At 37.0% G+C, this 12812-nt stretch overlaps 1 long non-coding RNA gene across 1 annotated transcript; it reads right to left on the minus strand.

Annotated features, from left to right (window-relative positions):
- Positions 1–11623: 11623 nt before the first annotated feature.
- LOC140871292 (uncharacterized) lies at positions 11624–12280 on the minus strand. Its single transcript, XR_012147673.1, has 3 exons — positions 12239–12280; positions 11956–12027; positions 11624–11777 (listed from the first exon to the last, which is right to left on the minus strand). It is a non-coding gene; the product is annotated as an uncharacterized lncRNA (long non-coding RNA).
- Between the last annotated feature and the right edge of the window lie 532 nt (positions 12281–12812).

Consider the following 12812-nt stretch of genomic DNA (forward strand, 5'->3'; position numbering starts at 1 on the left):
AAAATATCTCAAATAACTCACCATAAAGATAATGGCGCCAGGTCCTCAAAGCAAACACAATCGCCGCAAGATCAAGGTCATGGATCGGATAACGAGTCTCGTGCGGCTTCAGCTGCCTCGAAGCATAAGCTATGACGTGCTTCTTCTGCATAAGAATGCATCCAAGACCACGGTGAGAAGCATCGCAGTACACGGAGAAACCTCCCGTACCTGATGGAATAGACAAGATCGGAGCGCTGATCAACCTCTTCTTCAGTTCAATGAAACTGGCCTTACAATCCTCGGACCAAACAAACGGTGCATTCTTCTGGGTCAACTGAGTAATCGGCTTTGCAATTGAAGAGAAACCCTCGATAAATCAGCGATAATACCCTGCTAAACCCATAAAGCTTAGGATCTCTGGCACTGATTTTGGTCTCGGAAAATTCATAACTGCCTCAATTAGGGGTGGGCAATCGGGTCGGGTTTTTCGGGTCTAACATTTGAGTTTCTTTCTTATTACATTAATCTGTAGGTTGTATCTATTTTTTCATTTTTTTTTTAAGCGGAAAACCGAAACCGAACCAAACCGAACCCGATTTAATCGGGTAACCGACTAGTCGGGTACCCGACCATCTCGGTTCGGTTTCGGGTAGTGTAAAACACTACCCGACTAATCGGGTACCCGACCCGAATAACCCGAAACCCGAAAAACCCGACCCGTGCCCACCCCTAGCCTCAATCTTATTAGGGTCAACAGAAATTCCATCTCCTGATACAATGTGGCCTAAGAAAACCACTCGGTCCAACCAGAACTCGCACTTCGATAGCTTAGCATACAACTGTTTGGCTCGCAAAGTCTGCAATACAATCCTCAAATGCTCGGCATGATCTGAACGGTTCTTCGAATAGATCAGAATATCGTCAATGAAGATAATAACGAACTCATCTAAATACCGCTGAAAGATACGATTCATCAGATCCATAAAAACTGCTGGAGCATTGGTCAAACCAAACGGCATGACTATGAACTCGAAATGCCCATATCTGGTTTTGAAAATTGTCTTAGGCACATCCTTGTCGCGAACTCTCAGCTGATGATACCCCGATCTCAGATCTATCTTCGAATACACTGAAGAACCCTGCAGTTGATCAAAAAGATCATCGATCCTATGTAGAAGATACTTGTTCTTGACCGTCGCTTGATTCAACTGTCGATAGTCTATGCAGAGTCGCATAGAACCGTCTTTCTTCCTCACAAAGAGCACTGGAGCACCCCAAGGCGATACACTAGGTCGGATGTATCCCTTGAAAATCAAATATTCTAACTGCTCCTTCAACTCTTTCAATTTCAACGGAGCCATTCGATAAGGTGCTTTCGAAATAGGTTGAGTACCTGGTGCAAGTTCGACGTTGAATTCGATCTCTCGAATCGGCGGCAAACCAGGAATCTCGTCTGGAAAAACATCAGGAAATTCGCTAACCACCGATATCTCAGTCAACTCAGGACTAGACCTCTGAACATCTACTACAAAAATCAGGAATCCTTCTGCTCCTCTCTGAAGCAAACGAGACATGGACAACGCAGAAATCAAAGGAATCCTGGATCGAGAACCCTTACCGAAAAACTTCCAATCATCTGCCATCTCAGGTTTGAAACGAACCACTTTCTGAAAGCAATCTACTGTCGCCCTATACTTGGTCAGAGCATCAATCCCGACAATACAGTCAAAATTAGATAATCCAAGTACAATGCAGTCAATCTCAATCGAATTTCCTTCGGATTCTAATACACAATTACGGATCAATCTCACCGACACAGTTTCCCCACCCAAAGGTGAAGTGATAGAAACGACATCAGATAATGGCTCAGCAAATAAATCATGCATCACGACAAATATTTCAGAAATAAAACAGTGAGAAGCACCCGTATCAATCAAAACAAACGCAGGATAACCAAATACTGAATAGTTACCTGCTATCACGTCCTCGCCTGCTGTCAAGGAGGTTGGTTCTGATTCTGATTACCTCCCTGACGAGATTGTTGCTGGGGCTGGAAGAAATGGACTGCAGAAGCTGATCTCTCGGGCTGAGCTGGTGGTCTAGAAGAACTGCCGCTCTGAGCTCTATCAGATCCTCGCTAAGGACATACTCTAGCAAAGTGACCCGGCTGCTGGCAAATATTGCAACTACCAAACATGCCTCGACACTGATCACTTGGGTGGTGTCCTCCACACTTGATACACGATGCTCTCGAAAACCCTGAATTCTATCCGGAACTAAACTGTCTAGAGCCACCAGAGCTCGATGAACTGCTCCCAGACTTCTTGAATTGCTTCCCCTTCGGTCTATACTGATCTCGCCTGTTTCTGCCACTGTTGCCTCCCTCAACCCTCTGAGACTGATTCGACTGCTGAGAAGGTTGGTACAGATACTGGGACTGCTGAGGCTGAAATTGAACAGAATGATTCTGGAAAGATCTCTGCTACTGCTGAGGAAAGAATCGCTTGTAGAACTCAGTCTTGAATAAATCCCAAGTAACAATGGTGCCTCGATTCTCATTTGCCCTCTTGGTTGTGGTCCACCAATTCTTGGCAACACCCTGAAGCTGATGAATGACTAACCTGATTCTGCGGTCATCAGTATAGTCAAGGGAATCAAAGAGATGATCGATGTCCTCTAGCCAACTCTCACAGTCAACAGAGTTCTTGGTACCAGTCAAGGTAGGCGGTCGGAAAGATCGAAATCTCTTCAATAGAGTCTCCATCGGGGTCGCGGTTGCATCAAACTGATCCACTCCAGTACTACCCTGATCATTCGGAAGATTTATTACTGGCGGCGGATTCTCAGTAGAAGGAGGAGTCAAAGGTGGTGGATTCCTTCTCACAGATCGTAGAGGTGCCATCTGATATCAAAGGTTAGGACACAATATCTCAAACTCAACCTCAATCTCAAACCTCGGTGTCCAAACTCTGCTCTGAGTACTCATGAATCTCAATGATATCCAATGACAGATAATATCACATTTACAGATATATATCACGTAATTCATGCTTTATAAATTAAATCACAAATCATGTAATTCAATTAATTCAAGAATCGATAAAGCATGCTCGCACGCATTTAAAGTAATCATTTAAATAAATCAATCACATGCGAGAATTCAATTCATGCGTACTCGATCTACCTCGCTCTCTCTAGTTCAAATCCAAGAATCTTATCGCTCTGATACAACTTAATGTGAGACCCCGTTTCTAATCCATTAATCTCGAATAATTCAACAAAATCGAACAAGAAGAGCCGCAAAAAAAACAAATCAAAATTTTTTTCTTTTAAACACGCGAGCCCGCGCCAACCTCAGGCGCACCCGCGCATGACACTCTGCCGGCCACGCGCACCCGCGCACAGCCCTCGGGCAGAAATCCCTTTTGCTGCACAATGAGGCATGCCCGCGCGTCAAATTTGCGCGCCCGCGCGTGCCTCTCGGGTTCCTGAAACCTGGACCAGAAATATTAACTCCACAAGCTCAATACAACACTCCAAACAACCAAGGTTCCAACCATAGCTTAAGCATTAAATCATGAGCTTGAAACACCAACAAAATGAGGTTAACAATACAAGTTCGACGACATAATTCGATTGACTAATCAAAACAATAAAATTCCAAAAGGCACAGCCCTACGACACACGGTGTCTCACTTCTATCATTCTCAGCTCGAGCTAACCCAAATGACTCGGTCCTGCTCCTGATCCTCCTGTTGCCAAGTACACATACAAACAAAGACAACAGCCGGATAAACCGGTTAGAAATATAATTTTTAAGTAAAAGAGACAGACATGCAATATCAGATAAACATCTCATAACGAAAAGTATCAATCAATAACAATTCAAAATGATAATGAATGTATGCATGACTTAAAAACTCGGGATTATCAAGTCAGATAATCAAAATATCGATCGGTACTCGGTTGGGATCCCGGAGTCAAGTCATTACAATAACACACCTACACACCCTTTCAGGTGGATGTCGCACAACTCAAACCCCTAGACTTCAGAGCAACTATAAGAAGTATTCTGGCACTTGGAAAAACTCGAAATCCAAAGCCACTTCAATATAGCTTCCTAAAACGTCTATCTTCAAAACGAATCGAATAATCGGCTCAATATGAATGCAAGTGTAAACAATTAATCAATCAAGTTCACACAAGCAATTAACATGCAGTATGTGATTTTCGGGACTCGAGAGTAAATCGAACTCAAGTATTCTACCCCATTCGTATCAATGTCGATTTTTACCTTTCAAGTCCGTCGAGGATTCAAATATGAAAATAACAACGAACTCAAATAAATAATCAATCGAATCACAACAAATCGAAACAAGGAAAACTCAATCAATATACCGTCTTCGATTCTCAATTCGATCAACTCCCAAGTTCGATCCAAACCCAAAACTCCAATTCAAATCTGAAAATGAAGATTATACGGATTCGGTGTCAATCCAACAACTCAAACAAACCCGGAATTGAACCAAACAAACAACCGATAAACCAAAACTCGATTTCGACGGCATAACGGCAATAATCGGTCAAACCAAAAATCAACAACATCATCAAACCATTCTATACCATCCATATCAACTTCTCAACCAACAAATCAATCAAAATCCAACTAAAATCCAACACCCCATTTTCGAAATATACCTAAAAAATCATATAAAATCCAAACTTCGTTCTTTTTCCAAACAGACTTCGAATACACGATCTAAGCTAACTGAATAACATCATACTCGAAGATTATCAAATTCTGACAACCCAACAAAAATCAAAGTTCGAAGATCGTAGCAAAACTTACGTCAGAACGAAGCCCTCGTTGCAGTGATCGTGAAACTCAACTCGGAATAAAAATCTAACGGTCGGCTCGAGCGAATCAGACGGAAGAAAAGCTTGAAGAAGTGTCTCCCATGGCTTCTCGCTTTAGTACGTACGAAAGGAGGAGGAGAGGAGAGGGTGAAGTGATGTTGAAGTGATGGGGAGAACAACTTGCATGAGATAATAATAAAATCCAACTTTTGCATTTCGGTCCTTGAAACTCTCAATTTAATTCGATTCAATCCCGGCTCAATAAATCTCTAAAATAATTAATAATCAATTCTGTTAATCACGAGAAATAATAATTTCAAGGCCTTACAACAACACAATGGATAGATATGATTGCAGAAGCAATCAGACCAAAGAATAAGATACGATAGAAGAGAAGATATCAGAATAGCTCACATAATTGAAGAACATATTAAGTCAGTCAACTATACAGCTTACGAGATTCAACAGTAAGATCGAATGCGATTTCGAGGACAAAATCATTTCTTAGAGGGGAGGAATTGTAAGGCCCGAAAATATTAAGTAATTACGGAATTTGATATTTAAATTCCAAATATGAGAAAATATTAATGTGAGAATTTACGGAAGTAAAGATTTAAATTTCGGGTCGAAAATATTTAATTTGAGAATTTACGGATTTTAAGATTTTAATATCCGAAATTCTTAAATTAAAAGATTAGAATATTTGAATTTATTATTTATGGGATTTAAGATTTAAACTATGAATTTGAGTATTAAAAAGGATTCAAGTAGAAGCAAAAGATTGAAGAAGGACCACATTGCAATTTCCCAAAAGTTGAGGGACTAAAATGTAATTAATGCATGCAAGTGGCATTAGATAGATTTTTATACATTGAAAACGTGTATATCACCTTCCTTATCAGATTTATACGTGAGAAATCAGAAATAAGAAGTTCAGGGTCGATTATTTCACTTTGAAGCTTGGCTCTTTTGATCCGCCCGATAGAATTTTCGATTGATCGTATATTTGCGATTATAGCTTCGAGTGCTACGTTTTGACGTAAGTTTTATGAAGTTCTACCATGTTTGAATTTTAAGATATTGTTAGAATTAAGATTTGATTGTATAAACGTGTTTTAGTATATACGACGATAGCATTTCTAAGACAGATCGAGAAAAGATCGTCGTTTGGACATGTTTTCGATTTTTGAAAGAATTGTTGAAATTTCTGAAAATATGGGGCTGTATATTTCGAAATTATATTGTGGAATTGGTGATGATATAGTGTTGAGATGGTGGTATTGATGATGCTTATGCTTTTAGAATTGCCGGTTTCGAACCGTTACGCCGCCGATTTGAATTACTGTTATTGGATCCATTGGAGAAGTTTAATGAGTCTAAATAAGATTGAAATGATATTGAAAAGATGATATTGAGTTGTATATCAATGCATTTCAGATTTGAACTGCAAGAGATCGATTTCGAGTCGGTTAGCCTTTGAATCGAGAAAGACTGAATAAGGTTTGAAGCTAGTTTGCCTTGAATGATTGTAATGATTTGAGTAGATTTTGATAGAAGTTCTTTGATGTCATTTGTCCAGAATTGGATCATCTAATACTCGAGATCGAAAGGTATGATTAGACATTAGATATTATGGGAAGAGCAACTTGAGATCGTTTTGATTATCGAGTTTTCTAAAATCACATACGTATATGTTTAAGTGCTTTTATGTGATTTACTTGTTATTGTTGCCTTGAATGATTATTGAATTGTGTGTTCAAAATATTTATCAGTATTTGTATGATTTAATGCATCAAGATTATGTTGCATTCATCTTGAACCCTACCTCGAAAAGCATAGAGGGCTGATTGGCCTAGATTGCGAAATGATATTTGGAGGGCTATAGGTGAGTGACACGGAATGTAGATTTACTTCTAGAGCTAGAAGACTCACTATAGTTGCACCAAAGTCAGGGGAATTGAGATATTTAACGCTACCTCGATTGGGTAAGTTGGTGGTCGGTTAAAGATTTTATTCCCCGGGATCCCAAGAGCTAAGATTTTTTTGTTGTCAGACTTGATAACCTATTCCTTGAAACATGCATTGCATTTATGCATTAATCTAGAGAGTTCTATGGTTTAGAATATGCAGTTATAAATGCTAGCGTGCTATTATATGTCATTCAAGATATGAATGTGTTTATATATTGTTGTTGATGAACAGTTATGCTTTAAGAAGTTAAGAATTGATTGTACTTTCATGATTTACATGTTATTACATGTTTTGATGATTTAAGATTGTTATAGCATATAGAGTCAATATGCTTAAATGATGTATATGCATGTCGTTCATACTGAGATTTATTCTCACCGGAGTTATCCGGCTGTTGGTTTGTTTGTATGTGTGTATTGCATCAGGTTTGTGCATGAGCGAGTCAGATGTGGCTTGGATAGCTCGAGATTGAGAGATTTAGAACGTGGTGACTCGGGTTTAAGAAGTAGATTGTGCTGATAACCTTGTGATCTTCAAGCATTAGAATGGTTTGAGAACTTAGATCTAGACTTGATCTTGTTATATTGTACTTCGCAAACATGTATAAGATGTTTATACTTTAAGAAGCATGCTCTACTTTGTTTCTTGTATAAAGATCATTTTAGATTTGATTTGAGATGATTAAATGTTGGTACACATCAGAAATGCATGAGACAGCTCTATTTAACATGTTAGTAACTTTGAACTTGTTGTAGTCTTTGGTAATTTTTGTAAATTTCTGCACCGACCCATCTTGGGAGAATGCTCATAACTTTTTACTGAAAATTCCGATTAGAGTGAGGTTGGCGGCATTGGAAAGCTAAGACAGAGATCTACAACTTTTCGTTGAGAATGTTTCGAAATTCTGTGTGCATGTGTTCGGCCAGATCTGCTCTCGCTCGAGCGCATGTAGAGGGCGCTCGAGCGAGGCACCTTGTGTAGAAAAAAAAAATTTAGTTGTTTGATTCTTATGTATACTTGTGCACATTATTATTGATGATGTTTAATAATGGAGATTAGCACCCGAGGTCCCCACACGTTTCATATTTCATATTGTGGTCATGGATCATGAAGAGAGTCTTTTACATCTATGACGATATGTCTCACTCTTGTTGGTTTCTTATATAGCTCTATCCAATTAAATATTTTCTATTATTAGGAGCAATAATTACACATCTTTGGAATAATAGTTCAAACATAATACTTGAGTCATAATATGCTTTAAAATTTTAGAGTAAGTTTATTGTGAGACGTCTCATAAATCTTTAATTGTGAGTAAGACGAGTTAATTTTATTTATATTTATAATAAAAAAATAATATTTTAGCATAACAAATAATATTTTTTTATGAGTTACCAAATAAGAAATTCCGTCTCACGAAATTGACCTGTAAAACCGTCAGTTTCTGCGTAAAATTTATGGGATGGGACATACCACTACTAGCTATAGTTTTTCATTAAAATTAAAATGATCAATCTATTATACTAGAGTTAATATCAAATATCCGATTATGATATGCCTATCGTCAGCAAACAAACTTAAAATTCCTACTCCCTAACAAAACAAGTATAGTAATGAGCAGGGTCGAATCTACAGGGAACGAGTATTTATTTCTTTCAAGTAAAATAACTAAAAAATGGGGTTTTTTGGTTTTGAATAAAAATAACAAATTAAAAATAATGTGAGAATTTAATAAATGAGTAAAGCAAATTATTAAAAGAGAAAATTTATTACTTTACCAAATTCTGATTCAAAGAATTTCCGTATTCCAATCATATCACTGGTCATCAGCTAACAAATAATTTATTCGTGTAGCTTCTAACAATTAACCTTAAAATCAAAGGTATATGCATAAATGTAGGCTCAAAGCTGGGGCATATGAAAAAAATGGTTTTAACCTAGGTCCCTTAATTTTTGAACAATGCATTCAATCCACCAAAAGAGGTTAATGAGAACATGTATAACAATGCAAGTTCTAGAAAAATCAATAATACATGACAAACACACAATCAAGAAAACAGAGTGCATTCAATCCACCAAAAGAGGTTAATGAGAACATGTATAACAATGCAAGTTCTAGAAAAATCAACAATACATGACAAACACACAATCAAGAAAACAGAGCATGATTTAGTGACTGCTCATTGGCCCAAATCTCACCACAGAAGATGGCTATGTGTTAGACCCATACATTTGTCCTTTCAACCAATTATCAAGAGCAACTACCCGCAATGCAGCAAAGAGAATAGAAAAATATATATTTTTTTTTCAAAAAGGATCAGTGTCAGAAGTATCCAGGACTCAGAAGAGAGAAACAATAAGCATGAACTAAATACCTCTTGGACTGAAACTCACAAAATTGAATTAAAAGAATGAAAAAAAATAGCAAAAATTAACCACCTATAAGAATGACACAAACAACTTAAACCCTCCCTCATCTAAATCTGGCATTGTCCTCAATGACATAAATAAATTCTCAAATAAAAACAAAGCATAAGGATAGTTAGAGAACTCTCCTGACAGTTTTGAGCATCGACGAAAGTGCCATCTACTGCTGAGGTGGGGGAAACTTGAGTTGAGGCAACTTTGGATCAAACCACGATCGATGAAATTCATTCAAATCAAACAACGCTCCACAAAATATTTCAGCAATCACCCGCCAAAATCACAGTAGCAGCTACTACGAAGGAATAAAACCTTGGCGAACTAAAGAGCACATAGTGCACACCGAACCAAAAATAACAATCAAACAATGATGATCTAAGAGTAGAGAGATATGCAAACAGCAGCGAAATATCAGACGGCAACCGTGATCGGAGTGAGAATGACAGGCGGTGGCGAACTGTGATGGTGAAAATCGACGGAGTGAGGCATAGTGATTCAGAGTGAGGGATGAGGCGGCAGGCTGCGGCTATGGTGGTCTGTGAGAGAAAGGAACGGCAGACGGTGACTGGTGTTGAGAGGAAGATGAATATTGTGTGAAGGTGGGACATAGAAGAAAGAAAGGCAGTGAACGACACTGGAGTTGAGCAAACGGCGGCCGGCGGAGGGAAGATGGTGGAGACGGCAGGCGGCGCCGATAAGAAGACGAGAAGAGGGAGTAATAGGCGCCTGTAGAAGAGATACAATAAACATGAATAGGGAGAAAGAAAAGAAAGGGCTTCATGCTTATTCCTTATTATTATTATTATTATTTAATTTTTTTTTTCTAAAATCTAAACAAAACTTGAGGCAGAAGATGTTTTTCCATAGCGCGTGAACACGCCTTGTTGAAAAACATTTTCTAAAAATTTATAAGAAAAATCACAAAAAAATTCTAACTTTTTGCATAGTAGAGGATTTTTCATAGGGCGTGACTCGTGGGCACACCTTGTGAAAAATCTTTTTCTGAATTTTTTTTTTCAAAAACAAGATAAAAAAGATGATAAATAAGAATAACAAAAAAAAACGTTGGGTTTCCTCCCAAAAGCGCAATTTTTTAGCGTCGTTATGCTTGACGTTACCAATCCCCTCAAGTTGTGGAATAATCAGGATTTGTTAACTCGATCTTCATCTGTGACACACTTTCATCTTCACAGAACACCTTCAATCGATGTCCATTCACTTTGAAAATTTTCTCTGTATCCAAAATAATTAAATAACAAGAACTTAAAAGAAATAATTATAAACACCGTTCCCCGGCAACGGCGCCAAAAATTTGATATGCCTGTCGTCAACTAACAAACTTAAAATTCCTACTCCCTAACAAAACGAGTATAGTAATGAGCAGGATCGAATCCACAGGGAATGAGTATTTATTTATTTCAAGTAAATATAACTAAAAAAGGGGGTTTTTTGGTTTTGAATAAAAATAACAAATTAAAAATAATGTGAGAATTTAATAAATGAGAAAAGCAAATAATTAAAAGAGAAATTTTATTACTTTACCAAATTCTGATTCAAGGAATTTCCATATTCCAATCATATCACTGGTCATCGGCTGACAAATAATTTATTCATGCAGTTTCTAACAATTAACCTTAAAATCAAAGGGATAGCCACTAAAATTTTTATGTTCTCCTATTTTAATTGACCAAACCCAGCATCTAGTCAAAACTTATCAATAACCAACTGAGCACGATAACGTTCCATATTGATTAAAAATAGCTGTTAGATTTGTGAAAACAGTTAATCCTAAAATCTAACAATCGAGATAGCTGCAATTGTTAAACCTAGTTTCATTGATTTATTTAGATTAAACATGTCATGATAGCACACTACAAGAAAAAAGGGATACGACAACGGATATAGGGGTCAAAAAACCGTTGTACTTTTAGGTGTTGTCGAAAATATAACATACAACAACGGTTTATATCCGTTGTGGATTCCAACATATGACAACGGATATGCAACAGTTAATATCTGTTGTCGTACACACTATTTGACCATGGTTTATAACCGTTGTCTTAAGTAGGTGTACGAAAATAGTTCTGCAACAGTTTAAATCCGTTGTCTTTTGAGACTTACGACAACAGTTTTGCAACAGGTTAAATCCGTTGTCGTTTCTTAAATTAAAAAAAAATTAATATACAAATTTTCAATATTATAAATCAATCAAAATTTAAAATTTTCAAAATAAAATTTAATATACAATTTTTCAATATTACAAAACATCATATCAAAACAACAAACTTTACAATAGAATCCTGAAACTTCGCAGTTCATTCTTTGCTAAACACGTACAAGACACTTCACCTTAAAAGCATCGAAAAGATTTCTCAGGAATCTGCTTGGTTGCACGGTATGCATGTATTAGCCGCCTCCGTTGCCTTGAATATCTCATCTTTATGTGTAGCTTCAACCGTGTCTCTCTTCTCTTTTGCTGTGTGTATTAGTGCCGCCTTGTTTTTCACACTTTCTGCATAATATTCCTTCTTCTCTAGTTTTTCCTGTAGATTAAAAGTCTGGCTCAATATTTTATATTTATAACTTTCAAATTTTGTTCAGGATTTCATGTAAACCAAAAGTGATGATCATGAATAGCTTTATAGCCAAAATATTTACATTAGAACACACGCGAATTTGAAGATATATGAAAACAACCAAATCGAAGTTGAATGTTTTTACCTCAAGTTTTCTTAATTGGGCGTCAAAAGATGTCTTCTTGGTGTTCTCCCATGAAGCTATATCTGCTACCTTCTATTGAGCCCTGTTCCATCACACTAAATTGTGATCACAATCTCAAACAAATCCAAGTAATTTCATACAAAAAAAATTTACATAAATCGCTCAAAGCAAGAATTCACCCCATCGGAATCCATTCTTTCTCATATTTCATAGCTGAAACACGAGTTCATACAATTTTTCACAAGAAATTTAGAAGTGATATCCGGAGAAATCAGAGACTTACTTGTTCTCCACTTTGCTTTTTTAATTTTCCTCCCAAGCCTACGACAACTTCTTGTCACCTTCGAATTTCACAAGAGCAATATCTGTAAAATATTTCAGACACAAGTCATTTCCATTTTAATCTACAAAAATTCACTTGTTCCTTCAATAAATAAAACCATGACACCTATTAGCACTTCTCTGATCAAAAGCATAACTTTAAGAGCTATGATTTTTTCCTCTACTTCCAAAGAATCACCTCTAACATATAGCACAAGTAAGATGATATAGTTATTCAGAACAGGAGCAACATTTAAGACTTATGTTTTTTTTCCTCTACTACTAATTCAAAAGAGGCAATCCTTAATTATGCTTTTTTGCAAGTTGCCTATAAAAGTTAACATAATTAATTCGACAGAAATTTGGTTGGCAGATCAGAAGTTTGGGTCTATAAAAGAGAACGCTCCAGATAAAAAAATGGGATATACCGATAGTCAATAGCCTGTTTAATGAGTGAGATCAATCTTGTTCTAACTAAATCATAAGCACTCAAGAAGCCACTATGAATCAGCAGATTTAAGAAGCAATTGCATGCT

Source organism: Henckelia pumila, unplaced genomic scaffold (genome assembly GCF_033568475.1).
Source record: "Henckelia pumila isolate YLH828 unplaced genomic scaffold, ASM3356847v2 CTG_461:::fragment_3, whole genome shotgun sequence".
Taxonomy (NCBI): domain Eukaryota; kingdom Viridiplantae; phylum Streptophyta; class Magnoliopsida; order Lamiales; family Gesneriaceae; genus Henckelia; species Henckelia pumila.